Here is a 20,579-nt window from a genome sequence, read left to right as displayed (position 1 = left end):
GGTTGGTGGTCAAAGGGCACCTGGTGCCATGGAATTCAAGGATCTTAGGTTTAGTCATGTCTATGGGCTATAACTCGTGGTCGCCTGGGGATGGACCAGGTCATGCTTTGGCCAGTGTGAGATAACATGCACACCAGGCGCCGGTCTGTGACCACAGCCTCGTAGGAGACATTCCTCTCAAACATCTTTGCAACACTGTTAGAACAATGAATAGGCATTGTGGCAGTTGAGGGTGTGGGCTGTCCTCATCGGAGCACGGGCATCGTTGTAGAATTCTCATGTCTCGCAATTTGGGCCTAATGCATGAAATGCTGTATTCACGCGCCGACCTTACTGTCTACCTAGGTTCACTAATAGCTACGCAAAATATCATGTTTCGTTCACCCGCATTATAATATGTGGATTGATTTTATTTGTTTATATCGGAGTAGGGTCATTTTGTATTGATAGGTGTAGGGAGAATTCTCTTCTAAGGCTAATTTCCCTTACCTATAGAGTCCCCCAGCAGCTTTGCTGGATTTGAAGTGAAATCATATTGCTGATGTGTTTTAGGCTATTTTTGTGCTTATGGTCAATGGGGTTTTTCTTACCCTCATAGGTATCATCTTTTTACATGTGTGTTACACAGCACCCTCAGTGCAGTAAGACAGGGGTGTCATAGTGACCCCCAAACATAGAATCTATACCCTGGGACTGACTAATGTCTCCCAGGGCATGTAAAGTTAACATTGACTTTACTAGTCAATAGTTATGAACAAAACCAGTACAAACCATCTTACTATGGAGGTACTGAAAAGGGTTAATAGTTTTTCCCTGGTGTTCATTTCCGAGAGGGTACCGTCCAGTCCCTCTCTCCAAAGTTTCTGGCTGGTGGCAGTGGTTACTACCGTAAATATTCGACCGCAAATATTTTCCTATGAGATTTTCCCATTGTTCGAGGCTACCACTTTTACTGACAGCCTCTAACATACCGCCGGTTTATTTTATTATTAACTTTACTCCGGCAGGTTTTTATTGCCAGATCTTTAATAATATTTCTTTCTCGTGTCGTTCTCTGAAATCCTAACCCAGGTCGGGGATCCTTTGTTTGTCCTTTTGGCGGGCTTCCGCACAGAAGCCCTCCTTTCGGTGCCACTGAGTCTGGGTAGACAAGATGTGTGGTAGGGGGAATAGGCAACCCAAGTCGCCCTCTGCCCTGATAGGCTGGGGGGTTATCCCGCCAGGATAGCCACCCCACTGTGTGAGTGACAGCTAGGCTGTATGCATGTATGAATGGGTTTTTTTCTGCATAAAAGCAGGGACCTGAGTACTGGAGGACAAGACGTCGCCACTGGAACTAAGAAACCCGAAGTTGAGAGAAGCTGAAGTCCTCTGCAATGACTGAACCACCGGTGAAGCCCTGCTGCAGATCCTCACCACTTTTCTCCAACAAATCGAGAAGATCTTCAATTGCAAGAGTCTTCTTCCCTTGAGCTGGTGGGGCCAACCAGTTCGCCAATCGCCTTCCAGGACCTGCCTTGGTCGAATCGCCAGTGCCAAGCACTAGAAGACCGGATAGCCAGGCACACGTCCACCACGACCGTGATTTAAAGGAGCGTACCTTTTATTTCATTTTGGCAGCACCGCAGTTGGCTTCATCCCTGGGCAGTGCAGTAACTCAAACCTTCCTCCACGACGAGAGCCTCTCTTCCTCTGATGGATCCCCCGAAATGCAGGAACTGCCAGAAACTACCGCCACCACAGGAGCCTCTTCCACTTTCAAGATACATTGTTCTGCCAGGCCTCCCATTTCGTTGGATACTGCTAAAGGTGTTTTAAATCCTTTACTTACCTTCTGGGTTGGCCGCCCCTATCGTCTTACATTGTCTTTTTACATTCTGCAACCGCCTTTTCGAATCGTTAAATAAAGACTTGACTGCAGCTACTAGAACCGTTTGATCCTGGGCACTTCCCTTGTACAACTGACTCTGGCATAGGCCTATTGACTCTGGCTTAATCTGTTCCAACTGCCTTCTCTAGATTGCTTTCCATCAGGAAATGTGTTGGTGCACCTAAACTTTTATAACCACCTTTCCTTCCCTCTTTAAATATTGCTGAAGTGCCATTATTTCGGTTTTCACCTAAGCATTGCTTATGCTAAAGTACTGCCTTTCCTAACTTGTTCACAATCTTATTGGGAAATGTTGCTGGTGTGTTTAGGAGTCTAACCCTGTATGACTTGTCCTTTCCCTCCCCCTGAAGAAATTGTTAGAGTGCCATTTCTGCTTGGTTTACACTGTGCCGTATTGCTCAGTTTTCACTCTTGCTCAAACTTGTCTACAATTTAAATAGGGAATTGTGTATACTTTTCTTGACTGTTTTAACTTGCTTTAATGATAGTGATTTATGTGTTGAACTTAAGAGTGTGTAAAATAAATATATATATTATTTTTAATACAAAGCTTTGGTCAGTGTTTCCTTGTCCCATAGTACTGTAGTCCTATTGTGTAAACCCTGACTACTGCTCATTTCCCTCTTGAGATAAGTCTGACTGCTCAGCCACAGCTACCAACTAAATCTGTGTGGTACAGACTGATACCAAAGGGGATTTATTGCATATACCTGTAGTCTTAATCTTCTGTAGTGCTCCCTAACTCCTGCTCCGCTGTCAAACACTCCTCTGATATCTGCCACCTTCTTGAAGAACTTGACCTCGATGTCCTCGGTCTTACTGAGACATGGTTTACGGCCAGCTCTGTCACCAGCTTTGACACATTCCTACCTGATGGCTACAAGATCCTCTCTGCGCCCATGCCAAATCGCTCTGGGGGTGGCGTAGCCCTTATCTTCCCTGAGTGGATTCCTACCTCTGTCATCCCCATGCAGGCCTACTCCTCTTTTGAATGCCTTGTCTGCAGGCTCTCTCTTTCGCCTAGCCACTCCCTCACTGTGGCTACTATCTATCGGCCACTTGGTCAGGTTTCTTCCTTCCTCTCTGAGTGGGTGGACCTCTCCTCCTCACTCCTGGCCTCAACTCCTCCTTCTTGGAGACTTCAACATCCACCTGGATGCCTCCTGTCCACCCTCTGAACTCTTTCGCGACCTCTGTGACTCTCTCTAACTCACCATTCTCCCCTCTGGCCCGACTCATTCTGCATGGGCACACTCTTGATGTTTTGATCTCTTCAGACCTTTCCCTCTCTGTCCCTCCCTCCCACCTCACCCTCCCTAGGCCGCAGGCCAAGCCAACTGCATCACTGACAGCCACCTTCTCGGTCACCCGACCCATGAAGTGTGTGTCAGTTGGCTGACTCTCACCCTGACACAGCCCTCTCCACATTCCACTCTTCTATATCTGATACTCTTGATATCCTTGCCCCTGTCAAGAGAATCCACCTGAAGCCCAAAGCCAAGTGTAACTCCTGGTATGACTCAGACATCGTCACCCTTAAACGCAAGTGTAGGGTTGCCAAGAGGAAATGGCATGCTTCAGGTTCATCCTCTGACAAACTGGCATGCCACCTGCTGCAAAGGCAATACCAGCTCTCTGTCCTCACCAAGAAGAGAGCCCATATCCAAGCCCGCGTCTCTGAAGCATCTAACAACTCGGCTGAACTCTTTAAAATTTGCAAGGAACTGGCCAATCCTGCCGCAGTCTCTACCTCTCCTGTCCCTTCCCAGGCCCTCTGCACGGCACTGGCTTCTCACTTCATTTAAAAAACTGAAGACATCCTGTCCTCACTCTTCCTCTCTCACCCCCCTCCCGCTATTTCCTGCTCTTCCTCTGGCCCTTCTGCAGCCACCCCTCCTCCCTCCTTCTCTGCCTTTCCCCTTTTCTCTCCAGACGAGGTTTCTAGACAAGTCTGATCTATGAAAGTCTTGTCAAAACAGGTTCACCCCTATTCCCTTCAAAACTATCAAGGATCCCATTGACTTCCTGGTGCCTGCCCTGGCAGATTTCTGCAATCACTCCTTCGCCGCTGGAGTCTTCCCTTTCCCCCTGAAGCACTCCCTTGTGCACCCTCTTCTTAAGAAACCTCTGCCGACCCCTCCTGGCCTGTTGGTTGTCTTCATGACCATCAGTCTGGCTTCAGAGCTGCCAGAAGCATGGAAACTGCTCTCCTGAACATCCGTGAAGACCTGCTCTCTCTTTTGCCTTTGACACTGTCAACCATGCCATCCTGCTCAACCGTCTCCGTGATAACCTGGGTATCACTGGTCAGGCTCTGGTGTGGCTGACTTCTTTCCTCTCCGACCGACCCTCCCAGGTCCAACTTGGGTCCTTCCTCTCCGACATCTTTTTCTCTACCTGTGGTGTCTCCGAGGGATCTAACGTCTCTCCATGGCTGTTCAACCAATACCTGGCACTCCTTTCCCACCAAATCGCCGCTCTCTGTCCCAACTTTCAGTGCCATGCGGATGATACCCAGCTCATTTTCAGGCTACCCTCGGCCTCCTCCTCTCCTTCCCTCATCTCTGACTGTCTGTCTGCCATCCAGGAATGGTGTGCCGCCAACAACCTCTGCCTTAATGCCAGTAAGACTGAGATTCTACTCATCGGCACACCTACTCCCCCCTTCCCTGCAGCTCTCTGGCCGGTCTCTCTTGGCCCTCCTCCCACTCCCACCTGCAAGGCTAAAAACCTTGTGGTCATCTTCAACTCGGCACTCTCTTTCTCCCCTCACATCTCTGATGTCCCTAAGAAGTCACACTACCAATTGCACCTCCTTAGAGGTATTCTTCCTTTCCTCTCCTTCCCCCAGAAGCTCACTGTCTCCAGAGCCCTGGCCCTCTCCAAGCTGGACTACTGTAACAGCTTCTATCTAAATCTGCCTGCCTCTACTCTCCGCCCTCTGCAACTTATCTAGAACAGGACTGCAAGACTTGTCCTTGGCCTCAAGCCCAGGGATCGTATCTCTCCAGGACTGAAATCTCTGCACTGGCTCCCACTGGCTGCAAGGATTAAGTTCAAAACCCTCTGCATTGTATACAAGGCCTTCTGGGGTCTGGGACCGAAATACCTTCAACTTTCTCTTCCTAAATATCTCCCTTCTCGAGTTCTTGGTTCATCTGCCTCCAACTCCCTTAGGGTTAGTCGCTTCTCCGAGCAACGAGTTGGTGGCAGATCACTCTCTTCAGCAGGGGCCTCTCTCTGGAACAGCCTTCCTGCCTCCCTGAAACTTGAGGAGAACCATCTCCGGTTCCGGAAACACCTCAAAACCTTCCTCTTTGCTTCTGCTTTCTCTCCTCCCCTCCCTTGCTGAATTCCTGACCGAAATTGCACTGGTTACCTGGCCACCCTTTTTGATCTCTGGCCCAGGACCCGTCAATTACCCACCTGCACTGCCTCCCTGGCAACCCCGGCACTTGGGGACCGTTTTTCTGTATCCCTTCAGTCCCCTTACTAGCACTTATGTCTGCACTTCCTTGCACTTGCCACTAGCTGGCTGTTTATGTGTCATATGTATTCCACTTCCCATGTACTGCACTTCCCCTCTCCCTTCCCCTTGCGCACTTTTCCTTTCCCCCCTTCCCATGCACCTGTGCGATCTGAATGACACCTGGCCTAGTAGGATCGTTGTCTGTCCTCCCTTTCTTCCCCCCCTTGCCTCGTTGCGCCTTGAAACACTTGTGTATAGGTGCGTTATAAATGCCATATCATATTATATCATATCATATGGGAACGGCATACGATTCTGCCTAACAAAAGGTGGTCCTCTCACCACCCCCCGACCCACTGGCACTGAATGCATCTCGCCTCACTCTAAAGTGCCTTGGGGGTTGTGGAGGGATGCCCCTTCCCACCAACAGGTTTATGTACTGTAACTTTAAGATTGAAATTTGAAGTCAAATTATATTTTCTGGATTTTTGAACTGCACATATCTCTTTATTTATTTATTTATTTGAATTTTTGTTGTTCGCCACATGCCCATGGGCCTCAGGGCGCGCAAAAAACAAGAACAAGACAAACAGAACATAAACAGACGGACCAAAAGAAGTGTTGGGAAATCGTACGATTACCCTATGTTGAAAAGGTGCATCTTTACAGCCTTTTTAAAAAGAGGGTAGTTTTGAACCTGGCATATTTCAGCCGGGAGTATGTTCCAGAGGAGAGGACCCTGGGAATCGACAGTGGTACCTCCAAATTTAGCAATCTTAAATCTGGGGGGAACAAGTACTGTAGCAGTAGAGGAGCGAAGGTTCCTGCCAGTTGTCTTGACTTTGATGCCTTCTGACAAATAGGTGGGGCTACTTAAAGACACAAGGCCTCATTACACGGTAGGCGGTAGCCATGGTGCTATTATCCATCCCCATTCCCATTGAGCTCTATGGGGGCTCAAATGGTAATGGTGAATGGTTCCCGGAATAGGGACTTACCGGTCTATTCTGACCTTTGCGGGACCGGTAAGTCCCCATTCCGCGAACCATTCCCCATTCCCATTTGAGCCCCCGTAGGGCTCAATGGGAATGGGGATGGAGCTAATAACGGTACCACAAATTGTGGTACCGTTATTAGCTCTGGGTCCCTTAGCGGTTCCCGTCCTTAACGCCTGGAAAAAACAGGCGTTAAGTAAGGGACCCGCTAAGGGACCTCGTAGTAGGGCACCAGTAATCCCTTAGCGCCTACCGTGTAATGAGGCCCCTTGTGTGTTATTCTGTGTTTTACCGGAAGACAAAGTAGCTTCTTTCTGTAGATGAAAATGTGGGTGCAGTGCGATTGTTTAAAGATGGTGCGCACAGCAGTACTCTGAGCCACTTGCAGAGATTGTATATTGGCAGCGGTGGTGCCAGACAGTAGACTGTTACAATAATCCAATCCTGATATGATATGATATGGCATTTATAACGTGCCTATATGAAGGTGTTTCAAGGTGTGACGAGGCAAGGGAGGGGAACAAAGGGGACAGACAACGATCCTACTAGGCCAGGTGTCATTCAGATCATGAAAGTTGGAGTTTATCAATGCTGTGGACAGAAGTGCACAGTTTTCGGTTGTTATAAATGTGCAAATATAGTGTATTTGCTTATTAATCAGTCCACAGCTAGACCGGATGTTGGAGACATGAGGTTTCATGGATAGTTTGTCATCCAGAATGACGCCTAATGTTTTTACCTTCCAATTGACCGTGATAACATTGTCTGCAATTATAAAGTCGGTATAATCTGTGGCTAGCTTGTTCCGGGTGTTCTTAAAGGAAACTATCATAAACTCTGTTTTGTTGTTATTTGGGGCCAGTGAGTTGTAGGCCATCCAGTCCTAGATTGCTTTATAGATGCTATTGATAGTTTCAGCATCATTTTTATAGTGGCCACTAAGCTGGATGACAACCTGAGTGTCGTTCGCGTAGTTTGTATATTGTACATCCAACTCATTGAGGAGATCCAGTAGTGGCCGAATATACAAATTAAAAAGCAGAGGTGACAGGCATGAGCCCTGCGGTACACTGCAGGTTTGAAAGATGGGGATGGAGTGATTGTTGCCCACACAAACCCTTACCATACGAGGGTCCAAGAAGGAGGCTATGCATTTGGACGCCAATGTGGAGCAGTTTGGGGAATCATGAGATGTAGGAATTTGTTGTGGGAATCATGCTATAGGAAGAATTGCCTAATGTGGAGGAGGTTCAGAATTTGGCTGAAGAACAGAATTAGGGGAGTGTTTGTAGTGATTACTAGTTATAGCTATTCTTAATACAAAGGATCATGTGAATAAGGCAGATGTGATGCATGTTGCGTACAGCCTATTTGACAGCACTATAAGATGGAGGAAGCATGGGAGTTACTCCTTGGCACATCAAACATACATAAACATCTAAAGAGCAAAGATGAGGCAGTGGCTCATGAGATTGAGCAAATAAAATGCACAAATTCGAAGTGATACTGCTACTCATTGTACTTGGTACAATACAAATGCTACATCTGGGGAACAGTGTGTGCCTATATTGTTGGATGCATTGGAGAGATAGGGCCTCATTACGACCCTGGCGGAAAGGGGTTTGCGGCAGCGTTAGCTGCGCCAACCCCTTTCCGCCAATTACGAGTTCCCTTTCCGCCATGGCGGTTTTTACACCTGCTTTTAGCAGGTGTAAAAAACCATGGCGGTAAGGGAACTTGGTGTTAATTACGCCACCGTAATTTACGGTGGCGTAATTAACGCCTTCCCCACTCCCATTATGCCCTATGGGGCAAAAATGGGAATGGGGAAGGGTAAATGGGGATTGGGGATTTACCGCCCCGCCATGGTCGGAATGGGGCGGTAAATCCCCTTACCGCCATGGCGTAAACGTAGTTTGCGCCATAGCGGTAAAGTCACGGCCCTGGCGGTAACTTACCGCCAGGGTCGTAATGAGGCCCATAGACTGCATGTATTCTGAAAACTATTTTCTTTTCATCTGTGCATTAGTATTGGGGGTGGAGCATAGTAACAGTTTTCTAATTTACCCTCCAAGGTCTAATGGCAATCCTACTTTGGAATTGAAAAGATATGCTGCTACCCAATATTAGGTGAGGGGATAGGTTGTAGATGAGTAGGGATAGTGGACGGAATGTTAAGTTGTAATAATGGATAGACAGGGTGTTTTCTTGGGAAAGACTGCCTACTCCCAGCCAAGAGGTTTTGATGGTCCCACTTAGACTGCCAATGGGACAACCATCATATTTTTTAGTATGCCACTCTTATGATATTATATGTTATTTATAACGTGCTTAATACCCAGAGGTTTCTAGGTGCGGACCTTGGGATCAAACATGTTTTGCTCCATGTTGTCTTGCTTCCAAGGCGAGCACGATGCCACTGAGCTATCCTCCCAAGACTTATGGACACTTTCACACAGCTAAAACATCACGCTCAATATGTAAGGTGCCTTACACCGATTAGTTCCTAAGTTTACTACATAAACCAAAAGTGGATCCTAATGGCACACACAAACACTTATCTGTTGAAGCTGCGGATCCACAGAGTTATGTGGGTCGGTGGTGGCGTTTGCGTGAGACCGGTTGTGCAAAGCATAGCAGAAATGCTGCCATCAAGAAGATCTCTTCAAGTGCAAGTGAGGTGTCCGTGCGTAACAAGGGTTTGGAATCTGCACCCAAGAAGGCTGTCATTTTGTAGTTCTTTGGAAAGGCTTCTTTGGAAAGGCATTACTCAAAAGTGTAGTTCGTTTTTCTTACTGAACATGCCTATTAGCCAATATGTTCTACGTAGGATATAAATGGGAAGTCTAGCAGGCAAAAACAAACTCTTCCTGCTCCCTGGTTGTAATCCTTTTTTTACATATACCACATTCTATTTTAAGTCTACATCTGAAACACAGAATCCCCTTGGGCTCAGACAGGAAAAGAGTGTGTCTACGTGTTTTGCTGCATTATTGAGACACTGGCGCTTGCTACGAGAACTATGTTAATTTTTCGGTCGGTTAGTAATGGGGAAATGTCACAGTTAGACTCTAAATATACTTTTGCAGGTGCAGCCCAAACTTTACTATATCCACCAGAATCAATTGGCAAACATGCTCTGGATTGATGAAGAATTTGGTAATCCAAGTTGGGAAAGAGGCCTTGGGATTTGATGAATGGAGAGGTGGCTTAGGGTTGATAAGGTAACCAGAAAAGATTAGGATGTAATAATGGATAAGCAGTTGCGTCTCTCTGGAAAAGTTGGCACTCACTTCTCTGGAGTATTCTTGACTCTCACTCACACTGGCATGCATGCCAACATCATTCATATAATTCGGGAGTCACTCGTCCAGCCCTGGCGTTACCTTTACATTCAAAGACTTTAGTCCTGGATTTCACCATTGGAAATCCAGGACTACAATTCCCAGCGGCAAATTTAAAATCAAGACATGACTAATGTCTCCAGAATACATTGGACATTGTTGGCATGTATACATTGGATGTGGGTCGACACTCATGCATTCTATACTGCCACACTAATGTTCTCTTTCATGGAGATTTAACATCATGTAAAGCGTCATTCATCCATTAGGCTCTATTTATCTTTCCCAGAATGTCTCTTCACCTACATTTTGGTGGTTGCAATTCCCACAATTACTAGTTGAATACGGCAAGAACCATAATATATTGCCTGAATAAATGATTGTTGACACAACATTTTAGAATCTTCTGCAGTCTAGCACTTCTCTTTATATTGTATGCTTTACTAAATTAAAAATATACTGGGGTTTGTAACACAAACTTGGGTCTCGGCCCACATGTGAGCCTGGAGTTGTAGAGGTTAGCACAACAATTGTTGTCTGGATGATCTCTTCAAGCATAAGTGTGGTGTGTATGATCTATTCTGGAATTAGGGCCTCATTACGAGGAGGGCCGTAAGGTGTTAATGGGGCCTGTACAGGTGCCAGAGCCGGTAACCCCTTAACCCCCAATTATGAGGTCCGCTCGTGGGACCTGCTCAGGACACCTGGTTTTACCAGACATCCTGAGCAGGTCCCGCGAGTAGCCCAGCATGCTAACAACGGACCCGTCAATAACGGGCCCATTGTTAGCATGCTCCCCATTCCCATTGAGCCCTTTGGGGGCTCAAATGGGAATGGGGATGGACTGGGTCCGGGTTCCCTGAATGGGGAAATACCGGGCCCTCCAAGGTCGGAATGGCCCGGTATTTCCCCATTCAGGGAACCCGGACCCTGGTTTGGGGGTAGCCATGCCCTTGACTCGTTAGAGTCTCCTCACAAAATGGCCATCACTTTGCAGATGTTTTAAATGACATAATGAAACTCGATAAAGTAGTCTATATCATATTTGCCAGATGAGTACATTGATGTCCTTCTGAAATGTGACATATTTTTGGTCAATTATGTAGTTTTGTGGTGTGACTGATGATTTTAAAGTACAAAACACTGTGTTACTTTAGCTAGTATCATGCACCCTTGTCATGGAGGAGAAAAAGAAAGACAAACACTGCCTCTTATTCTCCAAGTTGTAGGCTTTGAGCTTTTAATTGTGCATTGATTCGAAAGATTGCCCTTTAAGATTACACGTGTCTCGACGTCTGCGTCTTTTTCAAATCAGGGCTGATCAAATTCCATTAACAGAAATGTCATATTCATTACAGACGTAAAAAGAAAAAAGGAATAATCAGTGTATACATGTTATAAATCAAACACAAACAGTTTTATGCACATATGTTAAAAGATGGCCATTGAGGGAGGGGGTAGGGTGGGATTGTTAAGGATGGTTGACAAAAGAAAGAATGCAACAGGTAATAAAAACGAAAAAGAAAAAAGAGAGAAACATACATGAGAAATTTGGTTTTTGACGATATCCTATTCCACTTTGCAAGACATATATATGATATAATTTTTATAATTTAAAAACCCAAAAAATGGCCATCTTTTAACAAATGTGCATAAAAATGTTTGTGTTTGATTGAATGGTTGTCTTGTGTAGTCTGAATTTGTTATGCAAGATAAAAATTATGGGGTGTCACAAGTAGGCATGGCGCAGTGTATTCATTTTTATTGTATTCTGAAGGCATTTGTAGTGATTTCCTCAGCATGGGCATTTCAGTACCTGGGTCTATTCCTATTAACAAAAGAACCTTTATCTAGACCCAGATTGTAGAGAGGAATTGTTGTAGTAGCGCTAGTAGACTGGAAATATTTCTCTATAACCAAAACACTGATTATAAAAGTAAATATGCATTCCTTAGATGTATTTCATTAGAGAGGGTTTGCATTAGTGTAAGGATGTTAGAGTGGTCTGCACTAGACTGCACTAGAGTTACACGAGATAGAACCTTTCTAGATTTGGGAAGATGATTTGGTAGCAGGACGAAATGTGCGCATGGTTTCAGAGTGTGAATGATATGGGAATTGTGTGCCCTTATTTAGGTGAAACATAAGGAGAGAGGACAGTAACCTTAACACCAGGAATTCCCAGTGAAATCTTGAATTCTGTGGAATGAGTATATTAATACTGTGGTAGATCACTCAAGTGCAACTTGCTTGTATTTTGAACAGGACTGTGTCGTGCCCCATGAGTGCAATATCCGAGTTGGGCTGACTCATGACTTCAACCTTCCACCTCAACAAGGTGATAATACATTGAGTGTTGCAGAGGAGGTGATAACGAAAATGAGTATTGCATGGCTTAGTAATCTGGAAACATGTGACATTAAGCGCTATATATATATGCTTAAACATCATGTGGTAATTATCTGAGGCTGTGGTCATCAAATTCTAATCAGTGGATGATGATGTAGTAGCACATTGGCTCTGCGATGGTGAGGAAGGAGTTGTCTAAATGAATGCAAGTTTTAATGGTGTACTTCATTCAATGAATTGAGTGCATAAATACAAAAGAAAGTTTCAGCAAAGGGCAGGAAGACCAACGATTTAAAAGTACTCAACTCTGCATATATATTCTAGACGAACACCTATTTGTTAACTGCATGGTCAAAGCGTGTAAGTAATGGAGGGGAGCCTATGTAAGAAGATGCTTGTATCCTAACCAGTGGAATGATGTCTGCAGGAGTCAGTGGTTTAAAGAACATAGTAATACGTTTGCTAAATGCTGTTGAGGAATGAGTCTGAATGTGGGTGTCAATGGTGCACTGCAGCCAATGAATATTGTGCAGCAATAAGGAATGGATAGTCACATCAGAGGGCAGGAAGCCAGTGTTGGTGAGACCCTTTGGATATATACTCCACACTTATAAATATGTGTTAACTGCATGGTAAAAGTCTGCAAGTAACGTAGGGGGAGCTATGTAGGAAGAATATTCCTGTGACATATGGATACCATCTGATCTGTCTATCGCTGGCACAACTCGTGGTTCTATTACACGGTTATGGGCATTGGTGGTGCTTTGCACCAATCAATTAATAAGAAAACATTCAAAAGATTTGATAATTTAGGAACGTGCATAAGAACACGGTTTATAGGAATGTGTAAGAACTATGGGGTAGGATATCCTGGATGTGTTATGAAATTGTTGGAAAACTACTTTGGCAGCTTATGAACAGAAACTAAGGTTGAGGTACATGTTTAAAGCAATTATTTAACAAAAGTACAAGGTGTTAATGGGCCTCATTATAAGCTTGGCAGTAAGTGGAAAATCTGGCAGTAAAGAATTGCCACCAAACTTACCCTCAACTTGTAATAAGGGCCAATGGAATACCATATCAGAACTCCTCACAATCATCCATCCTGATATTCAGAGTGCCATCAATATATACACCCATACTGTCACTACTGATACTGGTATCCGTCCTGCACTTTGTGCCAAAGGCACATACCAGAACACCATTGGCATGACCCTCATTACAATTAATTTCAAGTAATTTCTTACCACCACTTTGCAAGCTGATTGTTGTGCACGCAAACCTTTGACTGTAAAATCAATTTAATATGAATTGTCAATCTACCAATTACTAGTGGAATTATTGTCACTGCCAGAAAATTTAAGGAATTTCTGAGTAGAAATTCTGCCAGCTGAATTACTGTTGAGCGGAAATACTGTAATGTCACAAACAGGAATCTCAGCAGAGGCCGTCTTAAAAAAAAACAATCATTACAAGGCCTTCCTACAGCCATTTAGACCCCAAACACACAGGAAAGATGTCATGAGACAAGTGGAAAGGCAAGGTAGCAGAAATGCCTGCCCGCAAGCCTAAATTTAATGATCGGGCTACAGGTGTTGGCAGAGGTGGTAATGGGCAATGCTGAGGAGCTTTTTGGTGCACAGTAATGGAAGACATCCTTACAACCATACAAAGAAACAACACCATCTGGAACAACATCAGGGGCAGGGTCATGGTGAGCACAGTGTAGCATGAGGCCGAAGACTGCAGGTAGTGCTGGAACGACCTGAAGACACATGCGTGGACTATATTTGCCAACTTCTTCAGTGAGAAAGCAGCCACAGGAGTAGGAACCAGGGAGCCATTACACATCACACCCTGAGAGGAGAAAGTGAGTAGCATCATAGACATGACTGGCATAGTGGGAGTTGTCACAACAGAGGCTGGAGTCACCAGACAAGTTGACACAGGTGAGTACAAAAGAAGACACAGAGTAAATATGAAAACAACATGCATGAGTGTCATGTGTGCAGATGCAGGCCACACAGTAGAAAAGGCAATGTTGTACCTCAATATGTTGGTGGGAGCAAATTGCAGTACATGTGGCACTGCCATGAATGTTTCAACAATAAGTGCATGATTAAACTGCACCAGAGAAATCTCATATATAGACACTGCTGCAATGTACAAATCCGACATAACACAGGAGCCGAGATGCCTTCATATGGAAACACTTTCATACCACTAATGTCGTGACATAGACCCTTACATGGAGATAAACACTGACATGCCACCACCCCAATGTCAGAGAATATGTAGCCCATTTTGAGTGGCAGTAATGTCAACCAAGTTTGTCAGCCTTACCACAGTAAATCAACAATATTATTGCCAAAAATTGAAAGATAACCCTTAGATGGAAGGGAGATTACCAAATAATTGGATTGAATAGTTTATTTATATAGCGCACTTGACACTCAGGTAACTGGGAGCTTTGCGTAGAAGGTTACAATAGTTGGTTACAATAGCTTGTAAGAGGATTCAATTCAGCACTACAGCTAAGTTAACGCCTAGTCTAGAATACTGAATGAAAACCCTTATTGATATATCTTTATGTCCAGTTCATGCGTTCTGGATGACTACCCCTATATAACACCCCTCTCTTGGAATCCCCCTGACCCCACTGAGCCAAGAAGTAGTTCTGTTTTGCAAGTTAAAAGGTTTATTTGATAATTTAAACAATAGATATATATATGTCACACCTTATAATAAATTAATAACTGAATATCACACTTAATCTGATATGATAAAGATTAACAACGGAGAATCTGGCACTAACACGCTTCTCTATAATCAATAAGGAGTTGACATGAAATGGATAAGGTAGCACAGTGGTAAATAGGTACAGAAGTATAATGTGGTAGAGAATGCTTTATATGGTTCAAGGAAATGCAAGGTTGAATGAATGAAATGCAGTATAGAAAATACTCAATATGATTTCAACAAAACAATGTAATCACTTTTCTCTGGCAATCCCCTCCCCCCCTTGATGCAAGGCAAGGAAATGGAAGGAAAACACACAGTTCTCAGAAATGCAATCAATGTAAATCAGTTCACCCCAGCAAGCTTACACTACAGAAGTTTGAAAACACAGGCCCAAATTGCTTTGATATGTGCTGGCAATGAATTTAAAAAAATATGCTAAAAATGCTTTTAATTCCCTTTCAGAGGTTCAGGGTGAGTGATATCTACTCTCTATGAATTCAGGATCACCTTAACAATGCTTTAGTAGTAACTAGCAGGTAAACGAAGTTTTTGGCAAAGAAAAGCAAAACTGCTGTCTTTTTACACGAGGAGAAATTTGCAAATCGCGGCAAAATTCGCGGATGTGCCGAGCGCTATTACAGAGGAACCACAAGGACTATCTCTATCGTTTTGGGGTCCTAGGAAAGCCTAGGATCTCAGCTTCCAAATAAAAGTTACTGCAAGTCTCTAGCACAAACGGTTGCGGAGATATGAGCGATTGAATAAAGGTCGTTTTTCAGATTTGAAATTTTAAAAGCTCAAAATGACAAGTGCAGCTTGCAACTAGAAAATGACAAGTGACAGCTTTACAAATGACAGGTGACAGTTAGGAGACAGTTCTACTTAGATTAAGCTAGATTGAATTATATTATTTTAACTAGGAGATTGGTTCTGCACAGTTTTCTAGGTACTCACACTATATTCTTGAGTGAAATGGGCCTCATCACGGATCTGGTCAGGGTTTTAAATTCGCCTCTGGTCTCTGCACTTCACAGTGATCTGGGTCAGCTCTCTCTGGTTCTCTGGTCTGGGTCTCTAGTTCTGGATAGATTGAAGTCTCTAGTTTGGCTCTCTGGAGGTTTGATGGAGGTAAAGTATGGATTTTTCCGGCAGAGCGTCCCGCTGCAGATGGAATTGAAGGTCCCTATCTGTCCTGTCTGTCTGCTTTTATGTGTTTAGAATGTGGGTGTGTTCTAGCATCACTGACCCTACCTCTCTCTCAGCTTCTAATTGGTCAAACTTCCATTTGTCACTTGATTGGGGGAAGGAAGTGTGTCAGCGTGATGTCATTTTATGGCTTGCAGAGAGTCCACTCCTCCTGTCAACTTACACACAAATCTAGATTTGAAACAAATACATATTTGCAGAGGTACATATTGTTTTAAAATCATATGCACCCACCATGCATTACAGGAGGTATACCCTGTTCAAACTCTGCTCTTCCTGGGAGCTTGCATTCAGAAATGGCACATATTTCACTTTTTAACTGATTTTGCAATTTCTGACATTGACCCAACTTTACATACATGTGCGCAGGGAGTATGGACATTAACTGATGAAGTTTCAGATTTTTAACATGCATACATTTAGAGTAATATCCACTTTTCCGCTGACACCCCCCTGAACATACCACCGGTTCTAAAAACCTCTTAAACTGTGGGCAGAAAAATCACAAGAATTATGGTATCATTTATAAAATTTTCACATGTCCGCTCTATGAATGATCCATCGTTTTAAAGTTATGTTCTGGCTCCAAAGGGGTGTGGTTTACCCTCAGCACAAGGTTGAATTTCTGGTTTTTCCAGTTCTGCCAAGCCAGCTTGCTCTCACAGGCAGTGCTCCTCCCCTTTCCTCAGGAGGAAGCCACTTTTTACGACCATTTACGACTCCTGCCAATAAAACCTTTGCCTGAGCCAGGACAGGGCTTTGTTCACTTTCCTGCAGAGCACAGGTAATTCAATTATCAGATAGATGGCATATCCTTAGTGTGGCCAGAAAAAAGGCAGATGGGCCTGGGAACACAGTTGTGACTCAAGTTTCACTCCTGATGGGGGTAGTTGCCAGGCAGAATTCAGTTCCTTAAGCCAGACTTTCAGCTAACTGTCATGTTTTTTTGTTGCTTTTTAAATTAACTTGCAATTTTACACATGCAGCTAGAATGCTGATTCTAAGTTTAAACTATGACATTTCAACAGTTACAAAGGCATGTGACACCAAACATAGGTCACTCATTTAATCTAAACATTTTCGATTTTAGTGTCTTTAAATCCAGTGCAACTTAAACTGCTGACTCCATAGCAGTTTTGTTATAAGCATTGTTTTGGGCTCTTCATTTCCCAGATTTTGTAAGCACACAAAACCTCATTCTGCCAAATGTCTGCTGGTGTTCAGTGAATATTTTGCACATGTTGCAATGTTTAAAATAGACACTTTGGCTTGCCTTCAGAGAAACACAGGGTGGTTTTAAAACACCGGCTTTTGGATAGTGGTGAGTACTGGTACTGCACCCATTTTTGGGATTGAACAAATGAATTCCCCACAATTCTAAGTTGCATTTGGCAATCAGCATTGCCATTCCCAATGGTTTCAGACTACTGTGCGGGTAGTCCAATGGTGGTTTTAAAGCGCTTTGAAGCTAACCGGCGCTACGGTTTTTCCTTTGGCAACCCATTTCCCTCATGGCAACCCAGCCTTTCATTCTCGCACTGGTGGGTGGCAAGTGAGGCAACCATTTCGGTGGGCGCACAAACTGCGCAGCTTTCCTGGATTTCGGCGCACATGTGGGTTTTCTGCCATCTTGAATTTTCTAAGCCCACAGCACCAAATGTTGTAGCATGATAGCTTAAACGTGGGTCAGGACACCCAACAAGCCCCCCCACGCGACTGCACTTTGAATTTGAGTCGATGGGGAGTCGCGTGCCCAAGGGTTTTGACCCACGCACCGGTCTGTCCGCATAATCTTCTTCCTACTCTGTAGATGGCACAGTTCATCATCTTCTTCTCCATCCGGTACTGATCGATCAGTTCTCCTCACCGGTCCTGATGGGAATATTGGGCGGTCCACCGGGCCCATTGGATCTTCGTTCCCGGTCTCCGTATCATCATCCTTGGCCCGTCTTCAGGTTTTCTTTCTCCTAGGACGACAAAGGAAGAGCGGCAATACCTACTCATAGACTTTTTCCACCACTGTTGAGATAGTGGGGCAGCATATGCATTTCATCATCACGACACATTACATTCTTATTTTGAAACAATAAAAACAGTATAACTAAGAGACAGTTTCATGCAAATCACAATATTTTAGAGACTAGATGTGGTATGTTTTATGGTTGGAACTGAATTAGTCTGAGACAGTACCCGCTAGGATTCCAGAGGATTCCTCCAGTTGTTGCAGAGTGTGCCTGGGATGGCAACATTTCAACTGGTTTATGTGGACCCACTTGTCTTCCCCCGCTGCCAAAGGACCTTTGGGGATGTGGATTTTGTAGGCCACAGGGGAGATTTTGTCTATGATCTCGAATGGTCCCTTCCATGTAGGCAAAAATTTGCGCTGCTTGGCCTGGTTCCTTTGGAAGTTGTATAGATAGACCCTGTCCCCCACCTGATATTCCTTCCTGGAAGTTTTCAGGTCATAGTGGGTCTTCATGCTATCAGCTGATCTTTCTAGATTCCGCTGAGCATAAGCAAAAGCATGTTGGAGGTGTTTCCTTAAATTCTCCACATACTCATGAGTAGTGGAGGCATTTATCAGTGTCTGCTCTTGGGTCCTGTAGAGCAAATGCTGCGGAAGCACCATCTTGCGCCCAGTCATCAACTCAAATGGTGACATTTTGGTTGCAGATGAAGGGGTAGATCTGATAGCCATTAGGACCAGAGGTAATCGGATATCCCAACTTGGCCCAGAATCTGCCACAAACTTCTTTAATATGCTCACAATTGTCCGGTTATATCTCTCTACTGCCCCAGAAGAAGCTGGTCTATAAGCAATATGCAGCTTTCTCTTGACCCCCAGTATCTCCCACATCTTTGTCATTACTTCACTGGTGAAGTGGCTACCTCTGTCTGACTCAATCCTTTGAGGTAGACCAAAACGGGAAAAGATGTGGTTAATCATCAAGGCAGCTGCCGTTTCTGCCTTGCAGTTTGGGGCTGGGAGACATTCCACCCACTTGGTAAACAAGCATGTCACAGTCAACATGTACTTATTCCCCCTAGCCGAGCGAATCACAGGGCCTACAAAGTCGATTTGTAAATCCGACCATGGCAGTGTCATTCCCCTCTTTTGTAAAGGCGCCCGGTGCGTAAGGGATGATGGCTGAAATTGTGCACACACAAGACACCCCTTCAAGTATTGGTCGAGGTCCTGCCCCATGTGTGGCCAGTATGCAACCTCTCTTAAGATTTCCAATGTTGTGTGAAACCCCCTGTGACCGGCAGTGGCCGCATCATGGGCGTGACTTAACATCAGGCTTCGGAATGAGGTAGGAACCACCCACTGATCGTGGCCAGCTTTGGATTTCCTTACCAGCAAACCGTCTTGGATTCGGAACATTTTTGGACATTTCATCAACACTCTTAGGTCCTCTTTCCCAATGTAATCGGTATCCGTCAGGGGAAAGTTCTCAGGGTCCTCAAGGTGCTGGTAAAATTTACCAATAATTGGATCCCCCTTCTGAGCGGTAATCAAATCAGCATCAGGGGTCTCCTTACTCCATTGTACAATTGAAAGGTCGTTGTGAGCATTTGTATGGGACCTAGTGATGGCAGTGACCTGGATTTCCCCCAACAGGGACTCAATCTCAATTAGATCCCCTTGGATGGCCCCGGTTTTGGCCAGCTGATCAGCTAAGTCATTTCCAGTTTTGTCTGGTCCCTCTACTTTAGAATGACCCTTGATCTTTTTCCAATAGATGGTCATCTCATTCGAGGTGACCAGATCATCAATGTTTTGGATCAACTTCCCATGTTTCAAGGGTTTGTTGTTAGCACATAACATGCCTCTGGTTTTCCAATTAACCAGGTGCTCCACGAACCCGTTCCGTACATAATCCGAATCTGTGATTATGACCAGTTCGTGGAGTTGATGCTGGACAGCAGTGAGGATGGCATGATGCACAGCCATCAATTCTGCCACCTGACTACTTCGGGGACCGATTTTGTATCCAGCGGAGGGTTCTGGGGACTCATTCACCCATGCATTCCCTACGCCGGCCACTAGTTCTTTCTCCCCGTCGTTGTCAACATGGTAAGAGCATCCATCCACATACACAGTGGGCATTCCCTCACACTTGTCTTCTTCAAAGACTTTGTGGGGGGAATTAAGGTATGCCTCCATGTTGTCCTTTATTTTTAGACTTTCGTCCTCGAGACAGTTTTCTCTGGCACAATCATGCAAGTCAGCCAGACCTTGCGCGAGGGGACTCTTCTTGTTTTGGCCATATCTGACCTCCACAGGAAAGCCTTGCATTGACAGAATCCAGGAAGTAATTCGGGAATTACTCACATTTCCGGCCCGGATTCTGTCACTTTGGAGATATTGCAGAGGCTGGTGTGGAGTCTCCACTATGATGTGTTCCCCCTGGATAAACGGGCGGTAATTCTTCAATGCCCACACCGTTGCCAGGAGTGCCTTCTCACAATCGTTGAATTTTTCCTCCACAGAGGATAAAGTTTTGCTCGCATAGGAGATTACTTTATTGACCTTGTCATGCTTTTGATATAATACTGCCGTCAAGCACGTATTAGAGAAC

The sequence above is a fragment of the Ambystoma mexicanum genome, chromosome 6q, assembly GCF_040938575.1.
Source record: "Ambystoma mexicanum isolate Mex_15411 chromosome 6q, UKY_AmexF1_1, whole genome shotgun sequence".
In the NCBI taxonomy this organism is placed as follows: Eukaryota; Metazoa; Chordata; class Amphibia; order Caudata; family Ambystomatidae; genus Ambystoma; species Ambystoma mexicanum.
The sequence above is the reverse complement of the archived record's forward strand: the minus strand, read 5'-3'. Positions refer to the sequence as shown.